This window comes from Myzus persicae, unplaced genomic scaffold (genome assembly GCF_001856785.1).
Source record: "Myzus persicae strain clone G006 unplaced genomic scaffold, MPER_G0061.0, whole genome shotgun sequence".
NCBI lineage: Eukaryota > Metazoa > Arthropoda > Insecta > Hemiptera > Aphididae > Myzus > Myzus persicae.
In genome coordinates this window covers 358,919-373,476 of record NW_019101610.1, presented here as the reverse complement: position 1 = coordinate 373,476, position 14,558 = coordinate 358,919, and the positions used below count along the sequence as shown (strand labels likewise).

Here is a 14,558-nt window from a genome sequence, read left to right as displayed (position 1 = left end):
CAGGTATGATAACAACTTTTCTATATTAGTATTATTTTAATTATTACCTACTTATACATCGGCATATTCAGCGGAGGATAAGCATTACCTACATAATACTATAAACAAGTATACTATACTATTTCACTCAACCAAAAACAAAAAACCTTCATTATTAATGAAATGTATTATTATTAATAAATGATACCTGAAACATATAAATACCTACAGTGTAATAATTTTATTGCTAGAGAAAAAGCTCTTTAAATCTAATCTATAGATTTATTATCTGCATTTCGTTTAGAATTTAATATTACCTATCCTTTTTCCTACATTTATACTTACAACAAGTATTAGTACTTATACCTTATTATTTCACCAAACATCACTTAAAGTGATTCTCTCTCTATAATTTATTTTATAAAAGTTATTAATGCATTAATTATAGGTAGATATCAACTACAGGTAAATAAAATGTGCGAATAAACAACACAATGTTTCCGTACGTGTGCAACAGTCCCTGTAGCGCAGAGGATAGCGCGTTGGACTTCTAATCCAAAGGTCGTGGGTTCGATCCCCACCAGGGATGATGGATGGACAAACATTTTTTGCAATTTAATTTTATCATATTTATTTAGAATGTGGAGAGTACGTTTTTCGTTTTATGATTAAAAAACAATTTTGATGATTAGTTGGTTACTTAATTTTTTTCCAATTAGAATTTGGTAAAATACAACTTATTTGTTTAATGAAATATATTATGAAAATTGTTTACAAATTGTACATAGGATATTATACTATGTAATATTTAAACAAAACGTATTAACTTGTAATACGTACCAACATTTTTTGTAGAAAACTATTTCGAAAGCAGATGGTGAATAATATTTTTACTGTTGTATAAAAACAATAAACGTATTCGTCAAATACGCAGTGTTTGAGAAGCTAGAGTTCACATGAAAATTTGATTCATTCACATTCACGTTTATTGTGTTAAAGTAAAAACTGTTCGATGTTTATGTGAACTTTTTTCTTATTGGAGAAGACGCATGTATTCTTGAAAAAATTAAAACGTTTTTCTAGTCGTTTGTTTAAATTACAATTTTAAAAATCTTAGTTAAAAAAAGAAAAATAATCTGAAAAACTGGAAATAAAATTTTTTTGAAATATCGCTGAAAAAAGCAAAAAAGCGCACTTTCAAATTTTATAGTTGAACGTTTTCTAACATGACATACACTTCCATACCACTTCGCCACATTTTAAGTCAATCAATAAATATAAGCAAATGCTTTAAGTCCCGAGCCCAAGTCAGAATAACTAAATTATTTTACTTGAATGCGTTTTTTCTATGTTGCACGTGGGAGAAAACTACGCATTATTGCGATGACACTTAGTGTGTAATACATAAAATTCTTGCACACAATATTTATTACTTATATTTATTATCTATTATAATATCTATCGTAAAGTCATAATATAAGTAGTAACAAGTACGAGTATGAGTGTGCGTTTGTTTTCGAATTTTAAAGTTTTTCACAGTTCAAAAGTAAGTTTACATTCCAAAAATGGAATTTATTAATTCTAAGAAAAAATACTCTCACGTTTCGTATAAGAAATTTTTGTTCAATTTCCACAAACAATGATCTAATTTTATTCGTCGGAAGTATTCAAAAAACAGCTCTATAAAGTGTCAGCGTTTTTTAAAAACTAAATTTACATAACTCACCCAACTTTTATTTCTGTACATAATGACCATGTGCATCAATGGAATGAAAATCTTGTTTCTGAAAGAAAAATAAAAACTTAAGTTTAGCTGTAAAGTGTAAGTCATAAAATAAAAACTGTTGTGATTAAAATATTATATTTTAAATTGCATTATTATAATAATTATTTAGGTACTGTATTTATTATCTTGGACTTTTTTAATTAATTTCCTTTTTGCTAGCGTGTGACTTTTTACCGTTATTTTTTTTTCCGCATTTTAATAATATGTAGAACTGCAGTAATGTAGCCCACATTATCCGTCGTAGATATTAGATATTTTTTAAATTAAGTTAAAAATAACAAAGAATAAAACTCTAATTGTTTTTTAATAAAGTCTTATATAATACTATACAAGTATATATATATATAAACTATAATACTTAATATGATTTCGTCAGAGACGTCGGAAGGAGGGCTGGTGGTTCAAATGTATCACATATGAAAATAATAATTTGAACTTAAATATTTAATTATGTGTAATTTATTTTCATGCCCAAAATAGTACAATTTTGAGAAACTGCTGCTATTTGATACTGACATAATAGTTACCGTACATAGATCACCTTGCAGTCATGAAAGGAGTAAGGGCAGATATTATACCATTGACATTTTAATTTTGTTTAACTTTGATATAATAATAAAGTAGACAATTTTAATATTACGTGATTATGTTATATTATTATTATTACAATCTGCATCGTACATCGTGGTTGAACTAGTTACTAGAGTGAGTGGTAGAAATATTTTATATTTAATAACATAACTGTTTAATAATAATTAATGACCCGTGCAATTTTATTTAAAAATTAAAGCCAAATAACTTATTTTATGGTACTGATCATTAACAGTGCCATATTTAGAATTTTAGGAGCCCAGGCTAAAATAAACTGTGGGCTTCTGGAACTAATACATTTTTACATTTTTCAATTTTTTTTTATGTTATATATAGAACACTGTCGTATATTGTAGACAGTCGTCGGTATAATTATTTTACTTAGGTAGGAATATTTTTAGCAATTAAGATATTACGATAGGTCAAGCCTGGGAAGCTAAATGTGCTGAGGCGACAATAATATTTTGTATTTAATGTTGCCATAAGCGCTGGCAAGAGAAGTCGGGTCGTCGCGGAGTGTCTCTCGGCGAGGACGCGGGTACGACGACCGTCCGTGTGGCGGTCGTAATACGGGCTAGGCGATCCGAATTAGTTTAAGTGTTTTATGTATGTTAATTTTTAATAAAAAGTGTTTCCGACCCCCAAAAATTATTTGTTCTGTTTGAGTAGTCACGCAATTTGCCATACTCTTTTCTATCCAATCTATATCACTCAAAAAGTGCATATACGACAACACCATTTATAAAAGTCATATCCTAAAAAAAAAAACAAAGTGTTTTTTTCAGGGACCCTTAAAAAGCGGGCCATGGCATTTGTCCTTTAATGCAATCCGTTAAATTTGATTCTGATCATTGATGTATAAAGTTTTCTTATACATGTAATGTTGAGGGGGTTGAGGGATCGCGTATATGTATATTGACATCAGAAGTATTTGGCTCCTAGTGAGCTAGTTCTATGTGAGCGTCTCTAAGTGTTATAGCTACATAATATCCGACTAATGCATATAATACTATAATATATACTCCTAAAACGAATAATCTCATCTTTCGTCCCCCAATCGTATAATCGTATAGACATTATTCACAGAGAGCTCAAACATCTGTCTCACATATGTGCGTGCGTGTCCAATTCGAAATCTCAAAGCGGCCGCGCTCTCGCCGTACACTTGCCCGTGAATCCCGTGACTGTGATTGGGGGGTGGGTCTCAGTGACGGCGGATGGTGGTGGGTAGCAGTGACGGGTGGTGGAGGTGGTGGTAGTGGTCGGAGTCCGCGGGCTGCGGGGTGGTTGCAGCTGCCTTTTCGAATATTTTCCATTGTTATTCTTTCCTCGCCCGTATTACTTTGTACTACCATTACTTTACCGCCACTGCCATAATATTAATAATAATAATATATACATTGGTCGAGCATACAATACAATGTTGCCATATTTTATCCAGTCGGAGTAACTACACACTAAACAACAAGGCCCCATAAAATAAAGGCTTCTTTTTCGTTTCGTTTAGTGGCTATACATATTAATACAGTCAAACCTGTGTGATATGGAACATGAATAACGTGGAAACTTGACTTTTATAGAAAAATGTTATGATCCCGGCAAACATAATGTATTATTAATAACATCGTTTCCTGAATAAGATGGAACCTGTTTAACATGGAAATGGAAACGATATTTTGTCATGTATCTGTATATCATGGAAATATGTACATAAACTATTTTAAAATTATCAGACAATGAATATAATCAATATCAATTATATAAATTATTTCGTTGCAATATGTTTATTTTATCGATAAGTATCGTAGTAGTGTTCTGACGTAGACTGCGTATAGACGTATATTCAAAATTTAGTAGAAAAGAAAATGGCATGTCAAATAACAAAACAAAAAACATTGGATGAATATTGGGGTATATTATTATGTAGAATAAAACTTGGGTAAAATGCAATAATAAATATGTAAAATATATGAAATAAATAAATAAATAATAAATAACAAATTACGTTTAATAAAATTCCATTGGGAATCTTTTTTTTGCAACCTGTATTAAATGGAAACCTGTCTAAAATGGAAAAAATATCCGATCCCAACCGTTTACTTATTACACAGGTTTTACTGCAATATGTTTAGTATTGGGGTACATTATCGGCGGCCGTCATGGCGTTATTGGCGCTAAAACCACGGCAAACATCGTCGAATAATATACACCCACATACAAGGCAAGCACACATAATATATTATTATATACTCATTTACCACCCAACTAAATATATATATATATTTAAGCCTGAACTGGCATCTCGTATCGTTTTACCAATTACCTAGGTATAGTCGTATTTCGTATTTTATTTAGTTCAAGTCCTACTTATCATCGTATAAAAAATAATATGTCAACATGCCGTATATTATGTCACCAGCTGTATGATCCCAGAAAGTTTCCTGAAAGCTAACACTCTGAACTAGGTGTTTATTTTCAAAACCAACGAAACAACTGATTGGGCAATCAGGAATTTCCGTATGGCCCCACGTACTAACTATAATTTACTGGTCCGCAGCACGGTCGGAGAGTCCACAAGCTACAGTAACTCGTTAAGCGACAACTACCTAGTCTTAAACCGTTTTTTTCTCATATTGAACATTGCATAGCAAAGGCAATATTAATAATAAATATTTTACATTGGTCTAACAAAAACTTAATAATAAGTACCTAGGTACCTGATATCGTATTATTGTTGTGAATGCTGTACAATGATTGTGTTAACGTGCACAAGAAAACAATGATCCTTTGGTACCTAACTCTAACATATTCTAATAATTTATTAATTAAGTGTTAAATATAAATAATTTATAGAGAACTTACATTTGAATATATTGACTCAAGAGGTTGGCTCTTAATAATAAATCGTCTCCCAAAAGTGTGTATTTACCCGAACTTGGCAATTGCAAGACGTAACCCGTCGAGGGAACCTACCCTATACTTATTGTTTTTTATATTATAGACAAGCTGTTGCAATAGAAATAATATAAGTGCTATAAAAAAAAAACCCAGACAGGTCTCCCTCGCATGGCGTCGGTCGTTATCTTCAGTTTACACGCCGTCATTAAACGCACCCCATATACCCATGTCGATGAGTCGTATCCTCAACCTGCACGTGCAGCCTACAAAACCCATAAATAAAAAATATAAAAGATCTTTCCAGGCATTTATAATATTGCTTTCGGCAGTCAGCGTATTTTATGACACACCCTTAAATAAATACATCGATTCAGAAAAAAAACTATAGTCATCGCCACGGGACATCTCGTGGGAACTAAAAGATCGAATTAATTTTCAAATTTAAGGTCTTGGCTATTAATTATTATCATAATATATTTAGGCCCATAACGGTCATCGTTTGATAATATTTTTGGCTACCATTTATTTTAATTGGTCGTGTTACGTACACCTATGATATTTTGATCATTTTGAATAAATTACTCCTGATACGAACAAATTTATCATATTTGGCAAGCATTGATTGTTTTGGAAATCACGTTAAGTGAATCGATCAAAAATGTTGTACATTTCTATACTAATTGAGAAAAAGTACTTCACTTATCATTTTTTTTTTTTGGTGCACTATTACTTTTTTATATTTGCTTAATATTGTTCACATTTATTATATCATATGATAATGCCTGTTTTATTTTATTATCCCTACTATATAAAATATAATTCTGACAAATAATGTATTAAAAAGTAGCATGTTATTAAACATCAAATCAAATTGTGCGTATGTTAAATTCCAATGCCGCCATTGGTCGTTATACATAATTATAAAAATTATGGTCTATACACCTAGATAAATATAACACTTGATTGGACATAATTTAATCTTAAAATCGGATTTTTATTAGTTAACACGTTAACTATATACCTAATATTATGTTTTAGAAAACAACTCGTGTACTTCCAAAACATTTTATAGAAAAAAATCATGTTGTTTTAATATTATAACGTTGCATTCTCATTCGTGGTAATATTTTGGGGACAAAATAATGACTGCAGCCCAGTAAGTAAGTGCTTACAGCCATTGAGTATAGATTATGTACCTATATAGTGAATTAGCATTAAAATAAAATAAAACATGAAAAGACCCTATATGAAACAGTCGTCAAAACGAATAACATTAAATAAAAAATGATAGTGGTTATTTTAGAGGATTATACAAGATTATATAGGTATAGGTGAATAGTAATGAGTTCGAATTAACATAAAGTTTAGAATCTCTCAGCCGAGATCATTATCGCCAGCGTGAGTAATAACCGAATGAACCTTCATGGTTGCATTACCATAATATTTATTATTTTGGGACCATCATCGGCAGCTGGGCTTAACATGACAGCACAATATATAGCTATGGTATGTATAATTTATAGATAATGGAATATGTACCTGCCCTAATGTCATTCGAGATAATATAAAAAGGGAACCCAATACACATACCTATGTACCACTATAATAATGTTCCGGTAAAAAATATTTATAAATTCTAATATGCCTTATATTATATGAGAATAATAAAACGAGAGTGTTATTCACTTTTTGGTTTTTTCTTTCCTTTTTTCTTTTTTTTTTCGATGCATCTTATCCTGCATAAATTACCTACATGAGTAATGCATTTCTCTGTTAAGGTATTGAAATCGCACACGTACCGGAATAATCAATTATGTAAAAACTACTCATATTATACAGTCACACCGGTATACCGTCATAAATGCGATATCATAATACATTATATTACATTAGATGTACACCACAATTACACAAAATACATATACCACACAATAACTATATTTAACTACACTATGAAATAATGAAATATGATAATTTGATGAAAATTGCTCATACTAAACCTTTTTAAAAGCGAGCGCTTGATGTCTGCATATTTAAACACAAATATTTAACATTTTTTTTTTTTTTTAAGATAAGCTGAAACCAAAAGCCGTATAATATAATTATACTATTTACGTCATATTTTTTTAAATTTTCTTTATTCGTTTGTTCTATATGTACAGTTGGTACATATATATCGGTATAATGTGTATAATATTCCGAAAATCCGTTGACCCTTTATCCTACACCAGACCATTAAATTATGTGATATATATGAAGAAAGGCCTAGAGTCTCTTAAAGGAGTTTTCATATTTTCATTTTAAAGTTGCAAATATAGATAAGTACCCAAGTGTTATACAAATGCGTTTTATTGCACCAAGTTTATATTTTAAATAGCATAATTTTGTATGTTTCTCATATTTTACATGCCTTCTTCTTACATGCCTTTCTACCTCTACCTTTTTTGCATAATATAAATAAAACTATAAGAGCTGCTTAGTGCATATTTTGTAAATTTTATACAAATTATTTTTCAATGAAACTGTTGAAATAAGTAATTAACAACATTTAAAATAACTATTATTTTCTGTGTACATATATTCAACCATATATTTTTAATCTATTCTCTCCTAAATATGAAATAATGCCAAAGCCTTAAACCAATACCCAATTACGAGTTAAGACATTAACAAATACATACGTATTAATTTAAATAAAAAGCCATTTGAAAAAGTACTTATAATATTACTGAGATATTAATTTTCACTAAGTGAAAATGAAAACGAAATATTAAAATATATATTACGATCGACGAGCTTTTTGATGTAGTACTTAATTTTGTGTTTGTCGTAAAAATAATGTTTTATGTGGGTAATTAAAAATGTTATTGAAGTTTAGGTTGGACTTTTAGTCAAATAATTAATCAATCTACAATTTTCCTAAGTTCATTGTGTTTATGTATCTATAAAAATAAAATGTTACAATTTCCATACTGTTTATAAAAATATAATATACTCCAACTAGAGCATTTCCGCTAGAATATATATTTCATATTGCGGCTAGTGATTTTAAACTACATAATCTATTAATGACTAAGACAGTAAAACATAAACATATAATATATTTTCAATAAAAATTTCTCGTAAGATCAAACGAGTATAAGAAGAATTGTTTTAATCATTATAGGATTTTATTTTGTCATTTACTGAGTTAATTATTTTACATGCATGTATTTTTTTATATTCTCGTAACATTCACTTAACACTACCTATACATTTATACATACATGTTATGTTATATAATATATTATTGTAATAGTTAATGACATTGTGGGTATTATATTATCATGCATTATGATTTGACGACGTGGTATATTCGTCTTTCCAAATCTATAACAATTTGTTTTAAGTAATTTTTTGCCTTAAAATAATATAAGTCCTTTGATTTTTATTTCACGGTCTTAAGCGTTCGCGGTAAGAAATTTCTAAAATAGAATTTTTTAAATAGAAATGTCTTACTTGCATCTCTAGGCAATAGATTAATAGGCAAGTATTATAATTAATACGGCAACTAAAATAAAAAATAAATACTAACATTTTTAAGAATTGATTACAGTTAGAAGAACCATCACCAACACTCTTATAACAAATTTAGAAATACAAGAAAAGTTTCGTTCGACTTTAATGTCGTTATCATCGATGTTTGTTGTTGTAAGAATGTTAATTTTTTTTAGTTATTGTTTTAACGGTCAATATTTTGTGGTCACTAAATAGTAAATACAATCCACGCACAATTCCCAACGTCGGTACTCCGCTGGTATGAATATTAATGTTCGTAAATTTGACTAAGTTCAACAATTTTTGATCAAACTACTCAAAATAATATTCTGCCTTGAAGTATGAAATTAAAAATGATAACAATAAAAATACTAAAAATTATTTATTTTTTCCAAAATCGTTGTTTTGTAATGGCTTAAAATTATCTAAACGAAATATTTTCAAAAACGTTAATATTTCCTGAAATAATGAGTGTCTTGCGTTAAATGGCCTCACCCGTGCAAATATAAAATTTAATATTGTAAAAATATTTTCATATGAAACCTTCAAATTGTTATCAAACAAATATTTTAAATTGTGATTTGTGGTTTTTATAATATTAATTAAATAGTAATGTATAAATGTGTAATCCGAACTGAATATTATTCATCTTAAAAAAAACAGTTTAAAAACATAGATCATACATTATGCACCTATAATGAATAGGATTTAGATTGTGTATTCATGTTCAGTTATATTAAAAATAAATATAATGGAGAGTAAAAGTTTTTAAAAGGTTGAAAAATATATAATATAAATATACTGATATATTATGATTGACTATAATGCGTCATGCGACAGTTGTCTATACTGTAATCGATGGTTGATGATGACGAGTTGGGACTGGAACGGTGTGTCCAATATTAAATTTTAATTCACATGGAATGCAACGATGATGTGATGTGACAAGACATTATTTTTATTATATAGCTAACGTGCAGCTGTATATATTATTAATGTGTACCTATGCCATTGATAATTAATGATAACCAATGGCGTAGTATGTAATATTTTTCTTTTTTTTTTACCAAAGGGTGAAAAAGAATAGGTTTTTGTTTCATTGCAAGTATAAGGGACAAAGGTATAAAAAAATTCCCTTGATACGATTAAACACTAAATTTGTCTACAGACGGGGATGGGATCAGTTCCCACATCCGGTGATAATCACCACGTGAATGCATCGTTGCTGCTGTAGTGATATAAAATACTATTTCGTTATTAATTGTATTGTCGTTCACACGAATGAATTTCCGATACTCAATTATAACCCCGACGCAAATAACGAACAGCTGCGAGTTTTACAAATGTACATCATCGAGATTGATGGGGTGACATTATAACAGGGTGTGTTGCACTGCAGCTGCATCTGTAAAAACGCAATTTTTGGTTTTGGGTCGTCAGATCCTGCACGTCGTGTAAGTGGGTATTAGGCGACATATTTATAACATTTATACTGCATGCGTGATGCGTCCCAAAATTTATTTCATAGGTAGTTGGGCAGATATAAACCAGGCCTATGATTATCTTATTTTGGTTATAAATTCGGCAAGGAAATTTCGGGTGATTAAAAAGGTAAATTGTTAGCTCAAACCGATAAAATATAAGAAACATAAAAAATAAAAATCACTCTAAAAAGTATAGAAATAAAGAAATATCGGCAAATTAATATAAATCAAACACATAGAATCATATAGCAATCATTTTACCTAAAAATAAACGGATCCGAATTTACAATAGACATTTTGATCAGTTTTTTCTTACTTTTTAGTTTTTATCTCATCGAGTAGTGATTGGTCTTTTATCTATACTGTTATTTATTCTATTTACAATATGTAGGTTTAATATAGGTAAGGAGGAAAGTTTCATCAATCCAATAATTATTTCATTTAAGGGGCACTTATATATTATATTACAAATATAACTTTACAAAGCCGCTCTCTAAAGATACACTCGCAAAAGTTATAACAAAACAAATAACTTTTCAAAACTATAATATGCAAAAAAGTAACAACACAAATATTTTAATTTATAAAACTTATGATAGTTAAATTGGTTCATTTGAGACGTTTAATAGTAGTTAAATAAAAAAATCTAATAATTTAATGTATATTTTTTGCAAGCAATCACTTTCCCTTAAATAAGTAATTTGAATGACAATGATTACAAAGTATGGATTATAAAATTTTTGTTTTCACCATTAAACTTATAGTATATAATGCAGTTTTTTTTTTAAACTCTTGTTTTTAGTACCTATTTGGTCATGAAATAAATTAAAAATGTAACACCTTACCTGTTTTTCAAGCCATATTCGGAGTGTCGTGTACGAATTTAACCAATTTAACTGAAAACAACGATTACGATACGTCGTGTACTCAAGTATGCTACGCGTCCATACGAAATGGGCCCATTAACGTCATAAGCTCATAACGAGAATAATAATATTATATTACTTAAATAATAATATTATATGTATTTTGAAATATTTTCTACGTCTATTTATGTCTTACGATGTTCCCCAATTTTAAATTTATCATAAAGATGTAAAGATAAACAAATACAACGAATCTCATAGTAATATATCCGTTAGGACTCGAAATATTTAATATAATTGACAATAGTATTTAAAATCATTTTAATTTTTTTTTTTTTTCTATTTTTTTCTCGCTTTTAGTTCTGTATTTAGACTACTTTGGAAAACTTTCAATGATAATTTGTATGAATAATGATCCAACATTAATTAAATTATATTAAAACCATTGTTTGGAATATTAAAATTTGCAACCTTTTTTATAATACTTTTTTTTATAATTTTCGGCATTTTTTGTGTTAAAGAGTACATAGGTCGTAAAAAAACCAAATTTAGGGGACCGTTAAACTAAAAATCGTAATTTACACAATCGTTAATATTATCAATAATGGTTTGTAATTAATTACCTGGATCTTCAAACTTGCTTTATTTGTTCCAGTTTATTATTTTGTCGGCTCACATTCTTTGCATCTGAATCATATTTTCACTATTATCAAAATCCATAGAAGAATTCTGTTTTGATGATTGTTTTGAACTTGTCATACACACAACCACTATCGTTTACATTTTTTGTTATATTGTGCTTTAGTTATTTTAATTTTTAGTATTGTAATACTACTTTAATTTTTGACCGTCATGGTATGGCCGGTTACCGATTTTTAATGACGTACTACAGACGACGACAAACGAAGACTGTAGTCGCCGACTAATAATATCAAATTCAAAATCAGAAATTCTGAAATATTATTTTGACAACCAATATGATATTTTCTACTAATATAATAAATAATTTCTTAAAGTGTCTTGATTAAAGATTATTTTTACTAGGTGCTAATAATTCGAGGAAAAAGTCAGTTATGGCCATCAGTACTGCGTCGTCACGACTGATGTGCTGCGATTAGGATAGCAATGATTACTATTGTATATTTCAATATTCATGTTTACTTTATTTATGAAAAACTCCTTCGTTATTTTTCTATGAAACATAAAATTCTAAATACTATGCAAATACGAAATAATACTATAGGTATATAGAAATATATGATGAAACTTATTTTTTTTTCAAACTCTCAAAAATAGAAGCCTCGTGAATGAGCCCTGCAAGTATAGGTAATTAATGAATAAAATATCATTGTATAAATGCAAAATTCTGAAATGTATACTACGTTTTTAGGTATCTACCTACTATATATTTATCAAATAAACAAATAACAGACATAAGTGTACATATTCTAAAATTATACTATAATAAGACACTTCGACTTCGACACCTAATGTGCAGCATAGTGGTAATTAGTTCACCATCTTTTACATATCTTGTGCAATATTATTAACTGATGAGCTACCACTAATAATAAACGATGTAGTATTATTGTTTACTTTTGTTTGAAAGTTTTCAAATGGTATACAAAATATATCATAGTACGATGAATGGTCAACTTGGTAGTGTAGTGATACATTTTGTACAGTATATGAGCGATAGATGGAGGCTAAAAACAAGTAACTTAAAACTTAAAAGTACCCATTTTCATAACTTAGCGACTGCCATATGATATTATGACCATTGTTATTATGTATAAATAATGAATGAAATTTCGATTATGTTGGAGGTTCAGACTTGTATCGGTTATGTAATATTTATTGTGATAATAATGTATGCAGTTTATTTCGTAGAGGTATGTTTTACATTACATTTTGATGGCAGATGAGCCTCGATGTATATCAATTTATGAGTAGGATATTATGTATGTATTCATAAACCAAAAACAATAAATATTATAACGGTCCGTTCACTTATAAGTAGTATTAGTTTGTCTTCTATCGACAGACGACGTTTTACACTTATTATTTTCATAGAAATGGAGAATTTGAGGTAAGACAATATTTTCATATTATGTATACTTACCTTTTATACTTTTTAATATTACAAAATATGTATATGGGTAGGTGTCTCAGTTTTTGGCTGTCTGAATCATATTTTAAAACTAAAATAATTAAATGATCAATTAATACAAAATATAACTTGTATCAATACAATTAATTGCACCCTTCATTTTCGTTATGCTTACCTACCCAATATCACTCCTGACTAATGCATTATGCAGTGGCATACCCAGGATGGGGGGAGGGTTAAGGGGGCTCCAGCCCCCCTTAATGACTGTGTTATGGTATTAACTTTATATAATAAAATGCGAAGTTTAGACCATGATATTTCTGAAAACGGGTTTAAAGAAATATTTTGCATACTATCAATTATTTGCAGAGGTTATTATAGTTACAGTTTATAGAAATAACGACCAAGTATAAGGTAAAATATATCAAATTCCGATTTACTTTGTTTAAACACCCCCCCCCCCTCGTTGAAGAATCTTGGGTGCACCACTGATTATAAGTACTACTGTTCGTCTTTAGACTATTTTTTTTCAGGTGTATTATAGAAGACATGTGGTATAAATGTATCACATATTCATTATTCATATTACACTTCAATTTTCATTAGGGTGAAAATAGTATAAAACAAAAATGATGATCAAATAATAATATAAAACCTGTCATTTAAACTTAAATGTTTTAATTATTTAAGTAATTCAATTATCAACAACATTTTTGCATCAACTGTTTATAATGTACAACTGTACAGTGACGCCAGTTATATGTAGAGCATTATTTTCATATTTGTGAATTTTTATATTTATTGTTTTTTATCGAGACATTATAGAAATGTCATATAATACTGGAGCTTAATTTTTCAGAAATGTTGTTATCTTACAATTCGATTAGGCCAGAAATAGATTAAAAACTGGAGAATTAATAATAACAATTTATTTTATCCAGCGGGAGTTATAAACAGAAACAATTATTTCAAGTTATTAAACACCATAGTTCGTCTAGGATATCGTAATGAGAAATATGATTGGTTACCTCTCTATGTAAACAAAATGTATAGTTCTGAAGGAAAATATTTCAGAACTTTCTAAATCAATTTTTAAATAATAAACAAATTGTATTTTGAAAATATATTGATGCTAACTGAATAAAAATCTTTTTTTCTAGTAAATGTTTTCTAAATATGATTTTAAATAACTTTTTTCAACTAAAAGAGACATATACATTTATACACAATTATTATAATTTATATAACCTACATGAAATTAACTTACACTAAAAAAATAAGATTGACTATATTTAAGAACATAAATG

The 14,558-nt window shown here is 28.7% G+C and overlaps 1 non-coding gene across 1 annotated transcript; it reads left to right on the top strand.

The window, feature by feature from the left end:
- The first annotated feature begins 495 nt into the window (after nt 1-495).
- On the top strand, nt 496-568 carry Trnar-ucu. Its single transcript has one exon. It is a non-coding gene; the product is annotated as a tRNA-Arg (tRNA).
- The last annotated feature ends 13,990 nt before the right edge of the window (nt 569-14,558 follow it).